Source organism: Macrobrachium nipponense, chromosome 5 (assembly GCF_015104395.2).
Source record: "Macrobrachium nipponense isolate FS-2020 chromosome 5, ASM1510439v2, whole genome shotgun sequence".
NCBI lineage: Eukaryota > Metazoa > Arthropoda > Malacostraca > Decapoda > Palaemonidae > Macrobrachium > Macrobrachium nipponense.
This window is the reverse complement of record NC_061107.1, coordinates 145,345,330-145,368,514: the sequence shown is the minus strand read 5'-3', so window position 1 is coordinate 145,368,514 and position 23,185 is coordinate 145,345,330. Positions and strand designations below refer to the sequence as shown.

The 23,185-nt window shown below is 42.4% G+C and overlaps 1 long non-coding RNA gene across 1 annotated transcript in view; it reads left to right on the top strand.

The window, feature by feature from the left end:
• Nucleotides 1-14,236: 14,236 nt before the first annotated feature.
• Nucleotides 14,237-23,185, top strand: part of LOC135215710 (uncharacterized) — a 40,955-nt gene continuing 32,006 nt past the window's right edge. Inside the window, exon 1 of the long non-coding RNA XR_010314758.1 lies at nt 14,237-14,390. This is a non-coding gene — a long non-coding RNA (uncharacterized LOC135215710). The remainder of the gene's footprint in view (nt 14,391-23,185) is intronic.

Genomic DNA, 23,185 nt, shown 5'->3' with positions numbered 1-23,185 from the left:
AATCAAAATACTACACACAAGTGGGCAATGAAAAGTTACCGAAATCCAAGAACGACGGAGGTATGAAAACAGGTGTTGACAGTACCGGCGACAGAGAAAATCTGAATAGAAAATGGGAATGGTTCCTGATACCCGCCTCCCAGCGGCGGGAATGGGTACTAACCACCTGGCCTCCCACTACGTGTGTCGTAAGTTTTGAAATTCCGTCGGACTTCGGAGAATACAGCTATATATATATCTGACAGGTAAGTCTCATGAACAAAATAATAATATATGAAAATGAAAAAGAATCCTGCATTTACGATTTCACTTTCACATAAAAAGGGCTCGGGCCGAGAGCATTCGCGCCCTTGGCACCGAGCGCAAGGGGTAAGGATCAATTCCCGGTTATGAGCGGAAACCTTGATCCAATAATGAATATGATGCAATCAAAAAAACATATGAAAATGAAAAAGAATACTGCACTTGCGATTTCACTTTCACACAAAATAAAAGGGTAAGGATCAATTCCCGGGTAAGAGTGGAAACCTTGATCCATAATGAATATTGATGCAATCAAAATAATATATGTAAATGAAAAAGAATACTGCACTTGCGATTTCACTTTCACACAAAATAAAGGGCTCGTGCTGAGAGCATTTGCACCCTCGGCACCGAGCGCACAGGGCAAAAATATAAATGAAAAATGAAAACGAGTACTGCACTTACAATTTTCACTTTTACACCTTCACCCAAAAATACACGGCTCGGCGCGAGCGCGCTCCCGCCCTCGGCACCGAGCACAAAGGACTTGGGGATCGATCTCAGGAAAACTCTCAACTTTCCAAATTTAGTACGCCTCTCAACCCCGGGCACAGTCGTCGGGTAATAGGAGGCGCGGAGATTACATCAATCCTTGATCCATAATCATAAATAAACAAAGTGTATATGAAAAATGAATATGTGTACTTACAGTTCACTTTTACACACACACACACACAAAGTAAGGGAAAACACAACAAATTCTGAAAGCAAACGACGATAAAGCGGGCTGAGAGCAATGGCGAACAACGTCCTCACACCACACGGCCAAAAACAAAAGTGATTCTTCACCTCCCAGTCGCGCTGCGCGCGCACTGTTGGACAAGCAGTTAACTATCGAACTCCCTTGTTCGAAGCTTAAGACCGTTCCAGCTGCCGCTAGTTACTTCCCTATTGTTAAAGGACCGATGGTTTGTATAACGTATCGAAACAAATTGATGTTTTACTATTTATTTAAATAATTATCTAGTGCATGCTTCGTCATCTTCTTCTATCAAAACAGTAGTTTCCTTAAAAACGTTGTGGCCAGGGACTGTGTTCCGATTGTTGTGATGAAAGTGCCCCAGCGTCTATGGGTACATGTGGTGAGCAGATTTATCACAGAAAATGGGAAGTTTGTTGACACAAGCGACTCCACAAACATCGGGATGGCGTCAATCTTCTAAGATATTTAAGCGTAGGTAAAAATTTTGAAAGCGTTTTGGTGAAATTTGCACTGCGTTGGCCACCCTTTTCACTACCCTCTGTTTAAAGCTTTAAATTTGGCCTTAATTTCTAACTTTGGAGAAAATACTTACCTCGAAAGGAGAGTAGAGGTCTTTAGCTCCATCTCCCACCAACAAGAAGTCGTGACTGATGCCCATCTCCGGTGTCAGGACGCATTATACCTAAGTACTTTTTTGGAGGATGGCATGCTGTGACTCACGGTGTGTTGGGCCAGTCCATGCGAATGTTTATCCTAGGCAACAGAAATGCCTACCTAGCTATTGGGCCTACAGTACTAGCCCTGACCGTTCAGCAGAGACTCCTTTAATCAACCTCTTGCCAGACTTCTGTGAGTCTTATTTTAGGTATGCCCATTAGGTACCTAGGTACCTACAATTTTATCATCTGATAGCCTAAGGCTTACAATTTTAAAATTTTGTATTCAACTTGCAATACATAGTACCTAATACTAGGTAGCTACTTCACGCAGAACCTGCCGGGATACTTGCCATTTCCTTAATAAAGCCTGGCCGACATCTGGCAAAAGCAGCAACACTTTTGTAAACTAGCCTAGCTACTCCTAGTAGTAGTAGGTAGCTAGGTATGAAAAGAAATTATTTAATTCACAAATCGTTCGTTACTATTATTAACGGAATGTTACCTTTTAGAATGAAGCATTCGCTGGAGAGGACAAGCTGCCACTACAGAGTAATCAGGAAAACGCGGAGAGTTCGTTCTACTAAGAAAACATGTCAACAAAGCCAATTGGCAATTATACCTGCAGATGATAATGTTGTCAGGAAACGTTCTTTGAAAAAAAAAAATTCTGGCAGACTTGAATAATAGTTTTAGGCAGTTATCGGCAATTTAATTAACATAAAAACACTAAGAGTAGTACTAAGATAAAATATTTATTATTATTATTATTATTATTATTATTATTATTATTATTATGATTATTATTATTATTATTATTATAGTTATTTATTATTATTATTATTATTATTATTATTATTATTATTATTATTATTATTATATCTAGGAGGTCCTCAGCGGAATTGAGTTCCTAATAATTTTTTTTAATTTTCATAACAAACGATTTATTGTGGGAGAAGGGTAAAGCAGTAAATGTCTTATATTAATTTATTATTCGAAGTTAGGTCGGCAAGCTCAAAAACTGACTTGTCGTAGATCGCGGTCACTGACAAAAGTCCTTTATCAATGTCAATGAGCCACCATATCAATATCCATCAGATCTGTTTTTTTTTTTTTATCATCTTAATGCTGTAAATTTCACATTCAGGTTGAAAAAAGTATACTTTAGGCAAGGAAGTGGTGCTAACTTAGCCTGGCTGGCGAGAAAGTTAGGTCCAGCAAAAAATTAAAACAGTGACATCTTGCCCAGAATTAGTTTCTCATAGGTTGTATCGAAATATATGCTTCACAAACTGCAAATGAATATGTCTCTGATACTAAGATATTTGTGGAGATGGTAAATAGAATAGGACTGCCTTCCAGTGTATTTTCCTCTAGATCAGCTGCAACGAGAGTTTTTTTTTTTTTCAGACTGCCAAACGAAATGACATGTGCAATGGCAGACTTTGACTGCAGTGATAATTTTTTTCTGGAAAATATCCGTATTTTTTAGAACTGCATATTTGAACTGCCATGAGCAGAAAACAGGAACATATAGAGGCTCTATATAAAAATATTCTAGGATGATTAACTGAAAAGCGAGTGTAGCCTATACTTATGAAATATGGCTTTAATAAAAGTCCTAACTGACAGCAACATTTATGGAAAGGAAGAGTAGAAGAGAATACATTCACTTATCAAGTATCTAAGCTTAGTCATGGTACACATGCAATCGCACGCGCGCGCGCACGCACCAGGGGCGTTGGAACCTTCTCCAAATTTTTTTGGGGGGGAATATAAAAAGCAAATGCACGATTAAAAAGAATAAAGACAACATCTGCTGCAGCCAGTTTACTTACCAATAGGTTGTCCTAATACAGTGACATATATGTTATCTCTAAGTTGTTTCAGCAATGATCATTATTGTCCAAAATAACTTACATATATGAATAGAGCTAAGGATTAATCTACGTGAACTGTCCTAAGAACTTAAGTCTGGTATTGCTCTTTTTTATATAAAATCTTTGGAAATCTGCTTTGTATATTTACGTAAATAATCTGTTAAACCTTTATGGGCTTGTAGGAGTAAGACGTTATTTACTAAACTATTTTGATACAGAGGAGCGAAGATAAGTTTTGATTCTACGAAGAGTTGAGAAACTCCTCTATGGTTACTGTAACGGTCAGATAAATCTTTGTAAGTTTATTAAGCTGAAAGATCACAATAGCAGCAACAGGAATATTTTCTAGTGACTGCGATACATCAATAAGTAGATATAGTAGTCACCTTACTAGGACCACCAATTTCTGCAACTTTGCACAGAGTTTTTAGCATGGCCATTTCATGATGAAGTTTCTTCTAGTCAGTATCTTTGTACATGTTCAGTGGCTCTAGTAATTCTGCTGGACCTCCATTGGCTGATGTTATTATCGTAGTTTTCATTTCATGAAGAATCTTGCAGCTGGTGCTCTGAAATCGATCAATGACTTTGCGACTCACGAAGTCTATAGTACTTCACAGTACTGAGTGCGATAGTATTCCTCAAGATCTTATGGGAAATATTCTGTTACACTGCCGTCATCGACTCTCATAGGTACATTATTTATTTTCAATTATAGGGAGATAAAATACATAGATAATTTAAAACATGTACATGAGTGAAGCAACCACCGACTCCGTGGATCATCCAAGGGATGAACTAGATTTCCCTTACAGGTCCATGGAGCATAATATATGCAGGTGACACTGTGTTGTGAGCAGACAGGAGGGAGGGTCTGGAGCGGAACTTCGAGAAGTAAAGAGTAACAGTGGAGGATAACGAAATGAGGATAAGCAGTTCAAAAGCAGACAATATATGTACCGCATTTATTGGGCGAGATGGCTGTGTGAGTATGTTTAAGGCCTGTCCACACTATGAAACGTTGTTTGGAAACTCTTTGCAAACATTTTCTTTGAAACTGCTTGTAAACAGTTTGCAAAAAGTCTGGAAACTGTTTGCAAGCAATGTTTCTTGTCCAGATCTCAGCTGCCTTCAGGATGCCTGCTGGAGCAGTAACCTCTTCAATTTACTTGCCAGTTTTAATGCACTCGAGGAGGGATTAATAAGAGAAAGAAAAAGAGACGGGTGAGGAAGTTTTTAGAAAAAGAAGTGTCACACGCACATGCATGTATGTACAGTGGTGCTCAAATCTCATGCGACATGATTCTTTTTGTATCGTCCACATTCTCAGACTCAACGTGATGTTGCCAAGTAGTGTTATACTTTTTGTTTTCTAATGTTATACATGTCGAAAAGTTTGTGAATTCACTGCTAGCCCTATTTTCCTTATGGTTATATGAATATGATCCCTTTTACGCATTGGTATAATTCGTAATCTGTGTGATTGGAACTGATTTTCTTTTTTTACCCTGCTAAGTTCAAAGTGCGGTGTGATAAGGTTAGTTGGGCCATCAATGAAAGCACACTTTACATTCTCCTCGGACTGGACAACATAACTACGTCTGCTGCATTATGACAGTAGACCTAATTAAGCTCAACAGTCATAATAACATTTTCAACGTAGGAATATGAATTAAAAAAAGTTTCCTTTGAATGTTGAAGCTTTCGGCTGTGTTTAAGCTGCGTGTATGTTGCAAAATGTTTTATAGGCCTAAAAAATAATCTAAGCCTTCTGAGTTATAATTTGTTATAAATGAATTTATTTGTAGAGATTATCTGTTTTTTGACGAATACAATAGGAATAGGAATTACAACCAGTTTTCTTTGAATGTTGAAGTTTTAGGCTGCGTTTAAGCTGCCTATATGTTGCAAAATGATTTATAGGCCTAAAAAAATAATCTAAGCCTTATGAGATGTAATGTACTAATATTTTTTATTTGTATAGAAATCCTGTTCTTTGAGGAATAAAAGATGATTTTAATTATATGGAGAAGATGACTATTAATCGGAATATCATAAGTATTAATATCAAAGCGTATGGAACACTTGTTTTTCAACTGGTTTAAAATATTATTATCTTAAAAGTCCTTCTCCTCGCTTTTCGTGTATAATTTATTCTTTCATAAAGTAACTTGAAGAACAAGAATGTGTAGATAACCTCATTTGCTTTCTGGCCAGAAATTGTTAATAGAGAGATGTGACTGTTAATTGTAAAGTAAAAAATCTAACACCTAGGCCTAGGAACATTATCTTGGCTTTGACAAAAGAATAATTGCATAGACGAATATCTGCTAGTATGCCATAATTTTTTTAATATTTAAGAATTATAACAATTAATTATGTATGAAAATCCTAATATTCCTCTAACACATAAAGTAAGTGTTTTGAAGATAATTTCATTGTCGCTACTCAGTGTAGACCTACTTATGTTACACCGGATGGTTGTTGTTGCACCGACACTAATGATACGTCACACATGCTCCCCTCACACGTTGATATTGGTGGGCGCATTCTACCTTTGTATATACATATTTACACTTTTTTCAACGTTGAGGTGTAAAGCAATCAAATTAGACTATTTTAAATTTTATTTGGCTTTGGAAGCATTATTACTGTTATGACCATTTTTTGTCGTTTTTTTTTTTTATTTAACATTTAAACTGATGCTTGATGACGACTTCAGTTTTGTCAAATGCTTCAGCGATGCGTGAACGAAAGTTTTGAAAATGTTTCGAAAGAGTTTTTTCTGAAATTTGCTACACGTGACATTTTCTTACAGTTTTGACATATATGACAGATTTCACTCTTATGAAACATATAATGTCCATATTGTATGCAATAATCGCGTTTCCGCATTGAAATAATAGATAAATAGGGAGCATGCTAGGTTGCCAGTTAGTGAATTTTGAACGAAATCCTATGAAGTCATGTCGGATGAGATTTGAGCATCACTGTACATACACACGTGTACACATGTATAGGTGCATATGCACATCTACATATGTAAATATAAAGGTATAAGCCACGAAGGATTTATCACGTTCCAAACTTTTGTGATTCAGTTATACATATGTAAATATTTACATGCATGTGTAAATATGAATGTGTACATATGTATATGCACATACCGATGTGTGTGCGTGTATATAGTATATATATATATATATAATATAATATATATAGATATATATATATATATACTATATATTCATATTATATAATTTTATATTTATATATATATATATATATATATATATATATATAAAGACAGAAACACTATATGTTTTCCATTCTGGATGGGAAACAAATACACGATAAAAAGTGTTTGCAAACTTTTTGCAAACTTTGTTTCCAAACAGCCTTAACGGTGAATGGAGAAGAAATAGAGTAGAATCTTTCAAACCCTTAGAATCTATAAATACTAGAGACTAGTGGAAGACTGGATTAGGAAGTAAAACATGGAGGCAAGTAAGTTGGAACAATTAGAGAACTGCTTCTTGAGTCCACTGTGAAAAAAGTGCCATTAAGATTGAGGAGAAAGTTCCACAAGAAAATGGTAAATCCAGCTATGCTGTTGGATACAAAAACGGCAAGTATGACAAATACAGAGAAGAAAATAGACGTAGCAGAGATGAATGTTAAGAAGGATGTCTGGTCTCACGATGGAGGATAGGATTAGGAATGAGGATAAAAGAGGATCAACAAAGGTAGCTGAATTATCGAAGAAAGTGTAAGAGAAGAGACTGAGATTGTACGGACACTTACTGAAAAGGGAGGAAGACCATATTGAAAGGCATGCAATGGAGATAGTAGTGCAGGGTAGAGGAAGGCGAGAAGATCAAGAAAGACATAGAGACAGTACGAGGGAGGACTTGAGAGAGAATGGATTTGGTGGATCAAAAGCACCCTACAGAGAAAGATGGCAGCTGCTCAAAACAGTGACCCCATAAAGAAAATTGACTAAGCTGAGAAGAAGAATAAATGTTGTAATGTGCAAATTACAAATAATACATATACAGTTTAGGTGGGTTAAAGATAACTTAAATTGGTAGGTTTAGCAGTAGAAAAAGTCTTGGTAAAACTTGAGGGTTTTAAAGAAAATAGTATAATGTGACCTGTGTCATGTACCCGCACTGAGCAACACTCAGGCCACCAGATCCAGCGCAGACATGACCATATATTTGTGATCTTGATTTTGGTTCATAAAATTTAGGCTGTTAAGCCAAGTACTAGGCCACTTTTGACCATTCAGCACTTAAGACATCGATAAGGAGTCAGAGTGGTTGAACACCATGATAAGGAGATCCAGAAAATAAAAGAGATGAAGTGTAGTACTAATGCAAAATAGATAAAACTTTTGACTAGTCCTAATATAAGTGCAGAACATTACAATATATAAATATGTCAGATGAAAGAGGGCTATAATTAATAATATAGTAGTGCAGGGTAGAGGAAGGCGAGAAGATCAAGAAAGACACAGAGACAGTACGAGGGAGGACTTGAGAGAGAATGGATTTGGTGGATCAAAAGCACCCTACAGAGAAAGATGGCAGCTGCTCAAAACAGTGACCCCATAAAGAAAATTGACTAAGCTGAGAAGAAGAATAAATGTTGTAATGTGCAAATTACAAATAATACATATATAGTTTAGGTGGTTTAAAGATAACTTAAATTATTATTACATACTAATTTGCAACTGTTCCACACTCACTGTGGTAAATGTTTTTCAGAAGGATTCATTACCTTCATCTTTGTGTAGCGATCAGTGGGCTCTCTTTCCTTCTTGGTAGGTTTAGCAGTAGACAAAGTCTTGGTAAAACTTGAGGGTTTTAAAGAAAATAGTATAATGTGACCTGTGTCATGTACCCGCACTGAGCAACACTCAGGCCACCAGATCCAGCGCAGACATGACCATATATTTGTGATCTTGATTTTGGTTCATAAAATTTAGGCTGTTAAGCCAAGTACTAGGCCACTTTTGACCATTCAGCACTTAAGACATCGATAAGGAGTCAGAGTGGTTGAACACCATGATAAGGAGATCCAGAAAATAAAAGAGATGAAGTACCCCACAAGGATTTAGAGGTGGAACGGGCAGAAACCCCCATAACTGCACTGAGAAGTAATAGTTTGAAAGGCTGGACAGTAAGATTGAAGAAAGGAAGCAGAATTGGAGGTTGTAAAAATAAAAGGCTTGGCTTCTGCTACCCAGGTTTTTTTCAGCTTCAGCACAAGTCAACTTGCAATAAACATAACCGTGTAGTACTAATGCAAAATAGATAAAACTTTTGACTAGTCCTAATATAAGTGCAGAACATTACAATATATAAATATGTCAGATGAAAGAGGGCTATAATTAATAATATATTTAATATGCCATTGTGATGTGGTGTGACTTTTTTAGAATGCGCAGATTCATTGCTTTTAACTTCCCATAGAGACAAGAGTCCGAAGCGATGACCTGAGAAAGCTGATAAATCCTTTCTGGGATGGTGTGATGCGAAGATGCATATTTAAGCGGGTCAACGTTCGTTCTGTGGATATGTGAGTTCACGAGGGCTTGTTCAAGGTGCCTTTGAAAACTGGCTATGACCAGTTTATTGAGGCGTTACCGAAGAGTGTGAGTTCGTGTGTACGTGTGCGCCTCTTCCGTTCATAATGACATCTTTAGCCAAAACTATGGGAGACTTACGGAGAAGTCTGTGCGAGAAAGGTAGAGCCACGATGGCGTGTGCCAGAGTTTCCTTGAACAGCTAGAGTGTGTGATTTTCCAGGCTGCAATGGGTGAGTAGTCATACTTTAGCCAAAGGGATGGCTTGTTGTCTGTTTGACATTTTGTAAAGATGTTCCATTTTATTGACTTTGTCTTTACAATTGTGTGTGTGCTCACTAGTGTGTTCTCCTGTCTTTTAAACAGGCGGTTCTAGTGAGCGGGCCGAGTGTCCTAGGGGGCCGAGGGTCCCGTGTGGAGGGAAGTATAATATTTTGGAGAAGAGATAATTGGTGTGACTAATTATTGATTGAGACATTTAAATACTGGGTGGTTATCTGAGTTAGTTATCTGTGAGACTTGAATTATTACCTTTCCATTATTGATCCTGTAAGAATTTGAATTATTCAATAGTACTTTACTTTGAATAAATATTATATTTTTTGTAACTCCGACTCTAATTTAATGACCTGATAGAATGGAGAGAGAGAGAGAGACAGAGAGAGAGAGACAGAGAGAGAGAGAGAGAGAGAGGGCTTTTGCCAGTTATCACCACTCAGGCTATACGTATACCAAATATTAAATACCGGGGGGGGGGGGGGGGGCGGATGTCCTTCACTGGTAATAGGTGTCAGCGGATAGGTAACAAATATAAAAGTATTAATATACTTACACTTCTTGTGTATAGCCTAATACACAAATAAATACACATATTTAGTGGATGGTCCCATCAATCTATGCTTGATTATGAGAACATTGTGATGAACAAATTGTAATATTTTGATACATATTACAATATTTTTCCTCTCTAGATAAAAAGATTACCACTACTTAAAGGTCATGTATATAATAATATACAGTACCATCTTAATTTGACAATGGAACTTGAAAACAAAATGCCCAGTATTGCACAGTACAGTTTTCAATATGACTAATCATTCCCAGCCACAATGGTTTGGAGCCTTTAGTACTTAAACTGATTTCCGTGGTATAGTTTCTGGGTGATATTCTATGTCCTCTGCCACCTGTACCAGCTGGGGTAAGGGTTTCTGGTCTTCAGTCATCATCCCACAGTCACACTGAGCCACATCCTGGGCATGACATGATGTTACCGAAAATTTTGTGTACATCATAACCACCACTTAATCGCCTTTGAATGACCTGTCGAGGAAAAATCACATAAATCTGTGATCCTTTTGATACCGAGAGGCATTTGTGGCGCAGAATATATTGTTAAGCATGTTAATTGTATTCAAAGCACCAGATTTTGATAGAGCAATTGAAATTGCTGTTTGCAGCTGAAGATTTTGGTGTCTGTGTGCAGCATAAATTCTACTAAAGTCTAGACAGATCAGGACCTTGATTTCCGGGACTGTATGCACAATGATAACCAGTGGTTATTACATTGGTCCCTGAGGTTTCAAGAATTAGGTCACAGATGTCAGCATACACCAGAACACAGCGGCCCTGGCAGATTGTTTGTCAAGAATGAAGTGAATGAAAGAGTGAATAAATGTAAAATATTCTTTAAGGAACGCGAGAGTTAAGTCAGTGATATACACAATTGTAAAACAGGGTGTGCACAGATTAAACTAGTCCCTAGCCTGTTCAGCTGAACTCTTCACGACCTCTCAGCTGTCACAAATATCACGGACCTCCTGCTCTCTCTCTCTCTCTCTCTCTCTCTCTCTCTCTCTCTCTCTCTCTCTCTCTCTCTCTCTCTCTCTCTCCTTCTTCGGTGTCTTAAGGGAATAGAATGCCATATCCCCTTTGTATCTTAACACAGCTGCAATGCAGGATGCCAGTTGACCCTGCATGGATCTAACACCTGACAGACCAATAAAGTGAAAATTCTGACACTCCTAAATGTGCCCGAGGCATAACACCATGTCAACGGATTTGAGGAAAGTGCCCTTCTTTGGGTACCTGGATGATGTCCTCTGGATATCCTGACCCTTAAGTGACACTTGATCCACTGTAGGCCCTCCTCTTTCAAATAGGTTTGGATAACAAGTGATCATTAGAAAATAGTCAGATAACAACAAACATGATCAGCAAGTATTGCCCAAGGCTGTTGACTAAATGTAATAGGTCTCTATACAGTCCCTAAACTTCAGACCAAAGGAACAAGTAGTACAGATAAAATGGCTTTAGAAGAAAGAGGTCGCTTTTGATTCCTAACAATTGTGTGCTACAAATGGACTCCCAGTGAAGACTCCGGAGGTTCGCCATAGTGTTGAAACTCCTACCAAAGAGCTATATTCCCCAGAAAGAGACCTCAGGACGCCGGGATACAAGGAGGAAGTGCAACGGCACCCCAAGTCATCTGTAAGTTCCACTACAGCTAAGCTGTAATAATCAGACATGATGGGGTTAAGATATGAAGATGCATGGATTAAAAGGTAGATTGGTTCTATTTTGGATGAAAATATATATTTATTCTTTATAGTAGAACGTAGGGAAACCTAAGGCCAATATTTTGCAGTAAAAAACTTCCGGTAAGTATTTAGTGTTTATCGCGGGCTCAGAAGTAATGTATTGCAATGAAGTCTCTTGATTTTAATTGTTGCAAAACAGACGGGTATTTTATTACACTGAGTGTTACTGTTTTTTTCGCGAACAACGAGAACCAGGTGATAAATAGATTTGAATAAATTCACGAATGATTTAATCGGCATCATAGAAAAATCAAACAAAATAACGTAAGAATGTCATTCTCGAATAAATGTGGTCCCTTTGCCTTTATTATCATGCAATAGAGACGTATTTATTTATACAAAACTCATAAACATGCAGATACATTTGAATTTCACATAAATAACAGTTACAAATAGTTCTCGTCTGTTGGTTACCTGACAAGGTAACTCACAACAAAAATTCAAATCAGTAATTTCCATTATTATGACATCTACAGTAAGAAATAGATTATATGAAAATATGTTAATACACAAAAATATTATTAAAAGATTGTTTTGCAGGAAATTTCCCACAAGTGTGTTACAATGTGAAGGAAATTATCTTGACTTTAGCTGCAAGCGAGGAGCCGTTCTAGAGAAGATACCACCGTCAATTCTTTTCAAGTAACACACGTCACTGGGACGAGATGTGCCAGTGTTTTGGTTGTGAATAAATGTTACATTTTTATGTCTTAGTAAGTGTTTTAATCACACCATATCATAAAACCACAAGTCACTACCACCACTGGGTTTTCTTTCCACACATTGGGCGATAACTACTTTCCATTTTTTTCTTGTTGCTGTAAGCGATATCGGATTTATTATTTGCTTCTCATAATTATTATTTTTTGTGTGATCTTGTTATTACATTCATAATTTCTTAAATGAAGTTCTTTAAACACAACATATAATTTAGTGGCTAAAAACTATAGTTATCATATTGTCAGAGATCCTTAAATCAATCAATCACGCTATTACTTTTCTCTAGTTCTTTCTTGTATAGGCGAATAAATTAGAATGTGCACAGATTTACTAGTATTTCTGAACCTTTTATTTATTTTCTCTAGCTGAGAAAGAAGAACATACTCTGCTGCTTTTATCTTTCTTATAGGCAATAAATGACATCTCTCCCGTGGGGGAACAGTGCTGTCGGTTTAGGTGCACTGTAAGCATTACTGAAAGTTCTTTGGGCTTCCGTTCGGCGCTCAGCGGCAACCCATTTTATTCCTAATAAATACTATACATCCGTTCATATTATCTCTCTTCCATCTTACTTTCCACCCTTCCTTAACAATTATTTTAACAACATTATTCTCAGCGGGCCCTAGCGCCTGGTCTTTAGCGTAAATTTCATATTCCAGGTCCAATTAAGTGACATCTCTCTATGGGAATTTATACACGAATTGGAGGTGAGAGCGATCTAGAAATCCATCTCTAAGGTCGTCCTATAGAATAAGCCACTGCAGAGAGAGAAACGAAGAAATTCATGTGTTGATGTGTGCTGAAAATATTGTAAAGTCAGTGTGATATACGATAGTTTTGACATATCTTTCACTCTTGTCTTTATTTATGGTGAAAGTAAATAAACCTGATTGACAGAGGATCAGAGGGACGAATGAGAGAGGTAGGTACCAACCTCGATCTTTCTGGACATTGCCCCACCGTTTGATTAGTGCCTGTGGCGCCTCTGTTAGCAACAGACGAGACATCCCATCTCGAAAAATAAAACTGAAGTTCTGAACGATGAGGACAAACCATAACTGAAAGGCAAATGGAGCCCACAATAGACCGAATAAAGGCTAATAGGAACTCCAAATAGAAAAAACCGCGATGCTGATGATAGATATACGCGATGAATGAAGATAATTTAGTCCATGGATCTCTAGAAGATTCGAACGCAACCACAGCTATATCATATCACGGAGCACTCCAATAAGCATTTTTTTTTCCTCACAGCCCTTAGTGACAAGAATTCGGGGACTCGACCACGGTTTCGTTGATGTATATGATCGTGATAACTTAATTTCAAACAAAATTAGCAAGAATCCCAGTGCTCGAATTTATTTCTTGGTTCTCAGGGCTTTAGATTTATATTATGATCAAAGTTGATATTGTTCCACAGTACACACACACACACACACACACACACACACACACACACACACACACACACACACATATATATATATATATATATAATTACAATAAAATGAATTGTCATACTAAAATCTTCAGTAGAGATAAAAAATAAAACGAATCGCACATAAACTAAAAATGTACTCATTTTTTCGTAATTTTGTTTTACTTTAAGTTTTTAGTTTGTATGTGCCGATTCGTTTTTTTATTTTTTTGGTTTTTACTTAATTTTTTTTATATTAAAACATTATTATTAATATATATATTATATATATATATATTATATATTATATAATTATATATAGATATATAATATATACGTGTGTCTGATTTATCCAGAGCTGTCAAGTTTTCAGAGACTCGAACACATATGACTGTGAAGTAGTCAGCAACAGTGACTGTCACTCTGTCAGTCTGACGTCGACGTCAGCTCGAACGCGATCGTACTGGCGGTCAAAGTTCAATACACTATCACAACCCTCTAGATACCTAATACGGCTGTGTGTTGTAAGCATATTCATTGTGTCTTCTGTCCTTAATTGTTTTTTATTACATGTAAGTATTCTTATTCTGACAGTCCTAATCTGAGACTTCATGCTACCATAGACAGGCCTAAGTAGAGCACCGTTGTGACTGGTCGTAGGAAGATGCTGGTCATACTTTTTTGTGCCTGACAGCCTTAACCAAGAACGTACCAGCCCAGACGAAGGAAGGGCTTGACTGTCAACCCTAAGTCCAAATATAGAGCAATTAGTTATGTGAGAGGTACCCAAAACGGACTTCTTTAAATAGGCTACTTGAAAAACGTAACCTAGGCTACCAAATTTCTAATTGTTTACGTAGACCTAGCTAGCTACCTACTAGGTACTAGCCTATACCTACCAATGTTTGTTTTTTAGCTAGTAGGTATAGGTATTCAAAAAATTTTTGTGTGGTAGGTAGGTACCTATTTGAAAATTATTGTTTGTGCAGCTTTTTATGTACCAATAGTATTTCTCTCCCCTGTTGGGGCTCCACTGAGAATCCAGAATGGGTAGGGGTGGGGTAGGAAAAGTGAATGAACTACCTACCTAGGTACACCTGCTAGGCTAGTGGTTTAAAAAGTGTTTAGCCTAAATCATATTATAATCTTCTATGAATACATAGGCTAGTTTGTGTTTTGGATTACTACTACCTACCTAACAGTTGCCAAACAAATGACAAAAGCTGAAGAAGTTTTAAGATCACTGAAAGGGATAGCTAGGTATCCTAGTACTTAGACTATCCTAACCTTGCTTAAATGTGAGTTGCACAGTCTTGTAACTAGGCTATAGTAGGGTAGTGTGGGGGTATAACGTACTACTATTAGTGGAAAAATATTACTGAAAAATCAGATTTAAACCTTGAAAATAAGGCTGTGGGTTAGAAGTATTCCCCAAGTAATGGGCTACCAACGTCACACAACTAAATTTTATCAATACAAAACTAGGGACCTTTTTTAGCTATTTAACCAAAAATTTCCATTTTGTATGGATCACCCCCATAGTGGGGGTGATCCCATTCTATTTTCACCCCAAAAAAATTCATTACAAATTATAATGAATTAGATATTGCTGTCTAAAATTAAACAAACATATTATCTATGGTGTTCTATTAATGAACGAGCAATAGAGAAGGAGTTTTTTTAGCCTTATCTTGGCGATCAGTATTAGGCTACATGTCCATTTCATCCCTGCAATACCAATAAGAAGTTTTGTGAATGATATTTTGTTGTGTGAAATAAAACAAATAAGCATCCAATATTGTTTATTTAAGAAAACAGTGGAAAAATAAAGTCAGTTTTGTACATTTATCACTCCTAGGCCTACCTCATTTCATGTTAAATGAATACATTGGAACTTCTTTGCAATCTTGATAGCGTAATCACAAATCTGTGTCTCCTCCCCTGTGAAGACCTTGTGGGGACTGCCATGGAGAGGGACAAAGGTCTTAGCATCAGATAACTTTCTGGATCTACTGACTGCCTCCTGTAAGGTCATCACGTTCACTCCAAACTTCTTGCAAGCTTCCCTGATACTGCATCCTGTTACCACACAGTACTGAAAAGCCTCCTTCAAAGCAGTTCTGTCTGTTTGCCTCTCCCCCTTAGGCACAAACGTCCTCGGCATGATAAGTCTGCAAGTGAAATTACAATTCATCAAATAACTGGTAATTACCAAAATAAACAGTATGTGTCAAGTGTGGGGTGCAACGTACACCATCGTACGCTGCACCCCCATACCTACAGCTGTTTTTGAAAAAAATAAAAATGTATCCAATCACCCTACACAATTATAAACTTCACAACACACGTACAATACTGCATATTCTCACTAAACATCATTACATGTGTAACATCACATTTCAATTGCATTCAGAAAATATTTATTTTCCCTTACCATTTCAACCATGTAACAGTTTTTTTTGGGCACCTATTACACACCTGGTACTTGCATTTCTTCATATTGAATGTAAGTAAACTATTACGTAGGGGTTTTATCTTGTTTGAGTGTAAAAAATAAAGTATGTAAGAAATTTTTGTATGCTACACCCCCTCACAACAATGTACACTATACCCCCTACGAGCCATATTGCCTTCAAACCAGTATCACAGCAACAATGTTGGATAAAACCTAGATATATCTTCATATATCACGTACATCTGTCTAATATTCATATTCAATACCTTACCAATAGGATCAGGCTTCATTCAAGATTAGGAAACAACATGATATGGATGTCTCAAGTTAAATTGGATGCTACAAAAATAAAAAAATCTTACCTCCAATCCATACCCGTCGAGATAGAAAAAATGAAAGCAGCCATCTTGGTTCACTGACAACACCTTACATCTTAGTGTTGCCAACAGAGCTCTTCTATAAATTCTTTCATTTGTTCCGACACGGCATACAAACCTTCGGTCCTTTTACAATAGGAAGGTACTGGCGGCAGCTGGATAGGTCGTAAGCTTTCGAACAAGGGGTTCGGTAGTTAACTGCTTGTCCGACAGGCGCGCGCGCGCGACTGGGAGGTAAACAAATCACTTTTGCTTTCGGCCTGCTGGCGTGTAGACGTGTATCATCGCTCTCTGCCCGCTTCATCGTCGTTGCTTTCGCATGGTTGTGTTTTTCTTTTTCTATTTATCTAGTGAAACTGAATTGTAAGTACAATCATTTCATATTTATTTCCATTGAATTCAATTGTGAATTAAAGGATCTTGGTTTGTTCCGACACGGCATACAAACCTTCGGTCCTTTTACAATAGGAAGGTACTAGCGGCAGCTGGATAAGTCGTAAGCTTTCGAACAAGGGGTTCGGTAGTTAACTGCTTGTCCGACAGGCGCGCGCGCGCGACTGGGAGGTAAACAAATCACTTTTGCTTTCGGCCTCACAGCGAGTAGACGTGTGTGTTCGACGCTCTCTGCCCGCTTCTCGTCGTTTGCTTTCCCTGAGTATATGGTTGTGTTTGTGTATGAGTTATCATTGTAAGTACAATCATTTCCTCTTTATTACTTCAATTGTGAATTACTTGATCAATTATGAAATCTCCACGCCCCGCTACCCTCCGGAGATTATGCCCGGGTACCGAAGGGCGTTAAATTAAAGCGGTAAGTTCCGCTCCGTTTCCTGAAATTGATCCACATATTTTGTGCGCTCGGTGTCGGGGCCGCGAATGTACCCGAGCCGAGCCCTGTGAAGTCTGTATGTCTTGGTCGGAGGCGCAGTGGGGCTTGTACGAAGGTAGGAAGAAGCGAAGGCCTGCAAAGGAGTCGTCGGAAAGCTCTCCCGCGACTCCTTTGGTTACGGACACTTCGTCTTCTTTCCTGCCGCCCGCTCAGCTCCCACGTTTTGGCGCCTTCCCCTTCGGGGGGGTTTCTAGGGTCCCTTCTCCATCACCCGATCTGTCGAGTGTGGAGGAAGGGCGCGAGATACCCCGATGTTGAGTTGTACTCTGGGTCCTCTATCCGTTCGTCTACATCGCACGGACGGGTAGAGGATCCTGCTAATCACCCGACCTTTGCTTCCTCAGGTGCTGTTGCCGCGAAGGACGACCTCGGACAGGTGTGGGCATCGTTGGGTCTGCAGGGCGTGCCGAGTGTCCAGGGGCTGCTCTACCATCTCGCTGGCTCTGTGGCGGTCACGCATGCTACGGTGACGACCACCACCACGACCCTTTCAACTCCCTGGCTATGCTTCACCTCCTCACCTGGTGTACACCCCGCACGCGGTCTCTGTTACACCAACTACATCGGTGCAGGGCCAGTCGCCGTACCACGGGGGAGTGTGATGCCGCCGCCTGGGTTTGCCGTGCTGCCTCGACCGGACTTCGTGTGCCCAGAGAGCTCGCCCCTGGACCTCCCACCAGTACCTAGGATGTGTGTTGACCGCTGGTCCGTCACCTGGGTCGCCTGTACAGCCTGCCGTACCTGCCGTACCTGTCCAGCCGCTGTTCACGGACGTGATGTTGCCGACCACTGCTGCCGTTCCTGTTATCTGTTCCTGCCGTTCTCCACTGCTGTTCCTGTGATGCCTGCACCTGCTGACGTTGTTCCTGTTCGTGGCGCCGCTGCTCCCGATGCCGATCTGTTCGAACAGGTGCGTCCGGGCCCTGTTGCTTCGGCAACAGCAGCCCCGGCTCCGCCCTGGATGACAGATCTGACATCGGTCCTGAGGAAGCTGACGAAGAAGAAGAAGAGGAGGAAAGGGGTGTCGTTCGTCGTCTTCATCGTCTTCGTCGTCGTCGTCGTCGTCTGCCGCCTCTTCCCCATTCTTCTTCTAAGGCTCCCCCGCCTAAGAAGAAGAAGGTCGCCTCCTCCCCCCCTAAAGAAGTCTCCTTCGGAGGAGCTTCTAAGGGCCCAGTCTCGCTCCGGTGAGACGGGGGTTCTTCCGCTGGTCACCCTGCTCCTTCGGGGCAGGGGGCAGGACCCGTCTCTTCTTCCGTAAGGAAGAAGACTACGGGGGACCAGAGGGGTGCCGGCTAACACCGGCACTTCCTCGCCTGCTGTTAGTGGTTCGACACACGGCAGCAGGATCCGTCTCGGCTCTCGTTCGCGAGAGGTACCGAGTGTACGGTTGCCTACCAGCGACCGTGCAGCTAGGAACCAGACCTCTGAGCCAGCTCAGCGTCAGGTTCACGGCACGGAGCGGAAGACTGGTGACAGCCGCTCACGCGACTCTCACCAGACCAGCTCTCGCTCTCGCGGCGAGCAGCTGGCTACCCGGGCTGACGTGACGGTCCACGACCGGCCACGGGCTGAGGCTGGGAAGAGGTCCCCCCGTTCGCCGGCACCAGCCACGGCTGGTACCAGCGACGTGACGCGCCGTGGAGGATACGCACCGGTCTCAGCCGGACAGTGGAGCTCGCCGGTCGCCTGACCGTCACTCTCACAGAGAGCGATCGGGTACGGCGACCAGCACCAGCTCTTCTGACACACGAGACCGGGGCCGCTGTTCTCAGTCCAGCCATTCTCCACAGCGAGACGGCTCGACCAGGCCTGCAGCTCGATCGCCACCGCGGGTTGACGATCGCCTGCAGTCTTCCAAGCCCACTGGTTCTGCCAGCGAGCGAGGAGGGAGCGTTAGGTCTGCCTCTCCCATACCTTCAACCTCCTCGGGTTACACCGGGAGGGGCGAGGTATTGAGGAGTGATCGTGAGGGGTGCGCCCCTCAGGATCCCACCACGTCGTCCTACGTACCAGGCACGGTTCTCGGACCGGCCAGGTCGTATGCACAAGTGGCTGGAGGAGACCGAGAGGGGTCTGTCGCTGTTCCCCCCCTCGAGGGGGGAGGGTCTCGGGAGCTGCTCCTGTTCGAGGGACTGGACGGTCCTACTCCGCAGGATGCAATCACTCCTGAGATTCAGAGGAACTTTGCCGAGGTAATTGCGCTGATTCGTCAGCACAACGACCTCGGGGAAGGATTGCCGCTCCCACCATCCGAGCCCACGTCCCGGCTCGAGTCGTTCTGGGGCCCGAAGAGGGAACCCAGACCGACGGTGGGTTTGCCGCGTTCTGAGCTTGCCGACTCAGTGCTGGACCAGGTAGAATCTCTTGTCTCCGGGCAAGAGGATTCTCTCAAGTCTGGCAGGTCGAGCAAGCTGCTTCCACCTCCTCTGCTGCGACAGCGGCGTTTTTACGTGCCATCTGAGGACCCGATGCCGCCCAAACAGGTGAACCCGGAGTTAGCCAGGCTAACGCCGGGTGTGTCTCTGCAGCAGCTCCTGTCCGAGAACCTATGGTTCTCGCAGCAAGAGGCACTCGGCCTGGAATCCACTGCCATGGCAGCTTTCCAGGCCGTCTCCTGGATAGATCTGTGGTCCCTCACAGTATCTAAGGTCGCAGCCAACTTCGGGGGAATTTCTCCCGAAGATGACTCGGCCTTTAGGAGACTTTGCCAGTCTGGGGGAAGAGCCATCTCCTTCCTTGCCCACCAGACGGTTGAAACCTGTGGGCCAACTGGTTCTCCGACGTAGGGACGCTGTCCTTACTCGAGTTTCCAGGGCGGCTGCTGGGCGTGAAGCGGCATTGGGACTCCGCAACGGACCTTTACGGAGTTCCACGTCTCTCTTCCCAGGAGAGATGGTGGGGACGCTGCGGTGGACAGACGGCGCACTGACGACAGTGACCGTCTGGTTCACCAGGCAGTCTCGAAGGCTTCTGGGCAGCCTCGGACTGCGGCCAAGCCAAAGAGCTCGGCTAGCGCTTCCACGGTGTCTAAGACGGTAGTCGCGTCGAAGCCCCGGGGAAAGACTCTGTCTTCTTCGACTTCTGCAAAGGGGAGCCGTAACCAGCCCTCCTCCCAGCCCTCCTTCTCCCGAGGAGGCTCTGGGAAGAAGTCGAAGAAAGGGGGGAAGCGCTAGGGACGGCGTTCCCCCTCACCTGCTGCCGGAAGTGGGGGGGTGCCTGGATTGTAGATGTCCTTCGGGAGGGATATCTATTACCCTTCGAATCTCGGCCACCCCTCACCTCCAACCCGGTCCAACAGCAGTCGTACGTTCCAGGGTCATCGAAGGACGTAGCATTGAGACAGGAGATCAAGAGCCATGCTGAGCAAGAGAGCTGTAGAAATCGTCACGGATCAGTCACTGGGTGGCTTTTTACAGTCGACTCTTCCTGGTGGAAAAAGTCTACGGGAGGCTGGCGCCCGGTGATAGATCTCTCTCCCCTGAATCGGTTCGTTCGCCAGACCCAGGTTCACGATGGAGACGGCAACGTTCCGTGCTCGACTCCATCAGGGAGAACGATTTCATGCTTTCAGTGGACTTGAAGGATGCGTATTTCCAAATACCCATTCATCAGTCCTCAAGAAAGTACCTCCGCTTCATCCTCGACGGGACGGTGTACCAGTTCAGGGCACTTTGTTTCAGTCTCTCAACCGCCCCACAGTGGTTCACGCGAGTGTTCACTATGGTGTCTGCTTGGGCCCATTCGCACGGGATACGTTCTGATGAGGTATCTCGACGATTGGTTAGTCCTGGCGAGCTCCCGCTCGCAGTTGCTACAGGACAGGGATCGACTACTCGAGTTCTGTCGCGATCTGGGGATCGTTGTGAACTTCGAGAAGTCCGATCTCGAGCCCAAGCAGAGGATGAAGTACCTGGGTATGCTGATCGACACGGTAGCAGGGCGAGTCTTCCCCGCAGACTCGCGGATCAGCAGATTCAGGGAGGCAGCCAACCAGTTCCTGTCTCGGCAGGAACAGGTAGCTCAGCGATGGCAAGTCGTGATCGGACACCTCTTGTCACTCGAGAAGTTAGTCCCTCACGGGCGTCTTCACCTGCAGTCTCTTCAGTGGAGACTAAGGAGAGTTGGGTCACAGGCGACGGATCCCCCAAGCTTTCCAGTGTCACTGACACCGGAGGTGCGGCAAGACATAGCCTGGTGGCTGGACGACAGGAACCTCTTAAGAGGCGTCCTCTGCGCACTCCCCCCCCCCCCGGACATGCAGCTGTTCTCAGACGCATCGACCGAGGGATGGGGCGCACACCTGGAGGAGTTGCTGACTTTAGGAGTGTGGGACGAGAACGACAAGCACCTTCACATCAATCTACTGGAACTCAAGGCAGCGTTTCTCGCTCTCCAAGAGTTCCAGGACCGCTTGATGGGACACTCAGTGGTGTTGATGTGCGACAACACCACGGTAGTGGGCCTACGTCAACAAACGGGGGCCTAGTGTCTCTCCCGTTGTACCAGTTGACTCGGCAGGTGCACGAGTGGGCCGAGGCACATCAATAGAGCTGTCGGCACGCTACATTCCAGGGAAGAGGAATGTAGTAGCAGACACGCTCAGCCGTCGGGATCAGGTGATAGGGACCGAGTGGTCTCTACACCAGGACGTGGCGGAAAGGCTCTTCGACCTGTGGGGGGCGACCAGTCGTGGATCTGTTCGCCACCCGGCACAACAGAAAGCTTCAGGTTTTCCTTCTCAGCCGTTGGCCGGACCCATGGGCAGCTGCAGAGGACGCTCTTCAAACACCCGTTGGGACAACCTCTTCGTCTATGCCTTTCCCCCGTTCAGCCTGATTCGCAAGGTGATCAGTCGAGCACTGGTCACCCCGAATCTCAGGATGATCCTGGTGGCTCCCAAATGGCCACAGGCCATTTGGTATCCGGACCTGCTGGCTCTTCTCGCAGGAGAACCGAGAGAGATTCCCCCTTGGCACAACCTTCTCGCCCAGCCACACGTCGAGGTAGGTCAGGTGATCTACCGGCCTGCCCTGGGTGGCAGGACTAGGAACCATCCCCGTTTTCTATCATATTTTCTCTGTCGCCGGTGGTATCAACATTGTTGTTATTACCTCCTGACTTAGATTCATTTTTCATCCTTTGATCATCGTTTTCGGCTTTTTTGGTGACGTATTTTGGATCGTGTTTTGGCATTCGCTACAGTGGACTGTTTTTGGAATAACTCTTTTGGATTTTTCTCAGTATGTCTGATTCTAATGTGAGAGTGAGAATGTGTGTGAATGTAGGCTGCAGGGTGAGGATACGAAAGCTTCGGTTGATCCTCACACTGTATGCAAAGTAAATGTGGGGGGTTTCATGTTCTGCTATTAATACTTGTAAGGAATGCGAGGGATTGAATGCAGAAGAGTGGAAGACTTTTCTGACGTTCTTATTTGAAGAAGTTAGAGATGGGATAGAATTAGACGATTGAAAGGTGTGAGTTCAAGGCCTATTGAGCCTTTCACTGATAATTCTAATCCTACTGATGTAGATTCTCCCTATGTATCTCATTCTCAGAGTGCTTTTTCGGATTCGGCATCGGAAATCGCCAATCTGAAA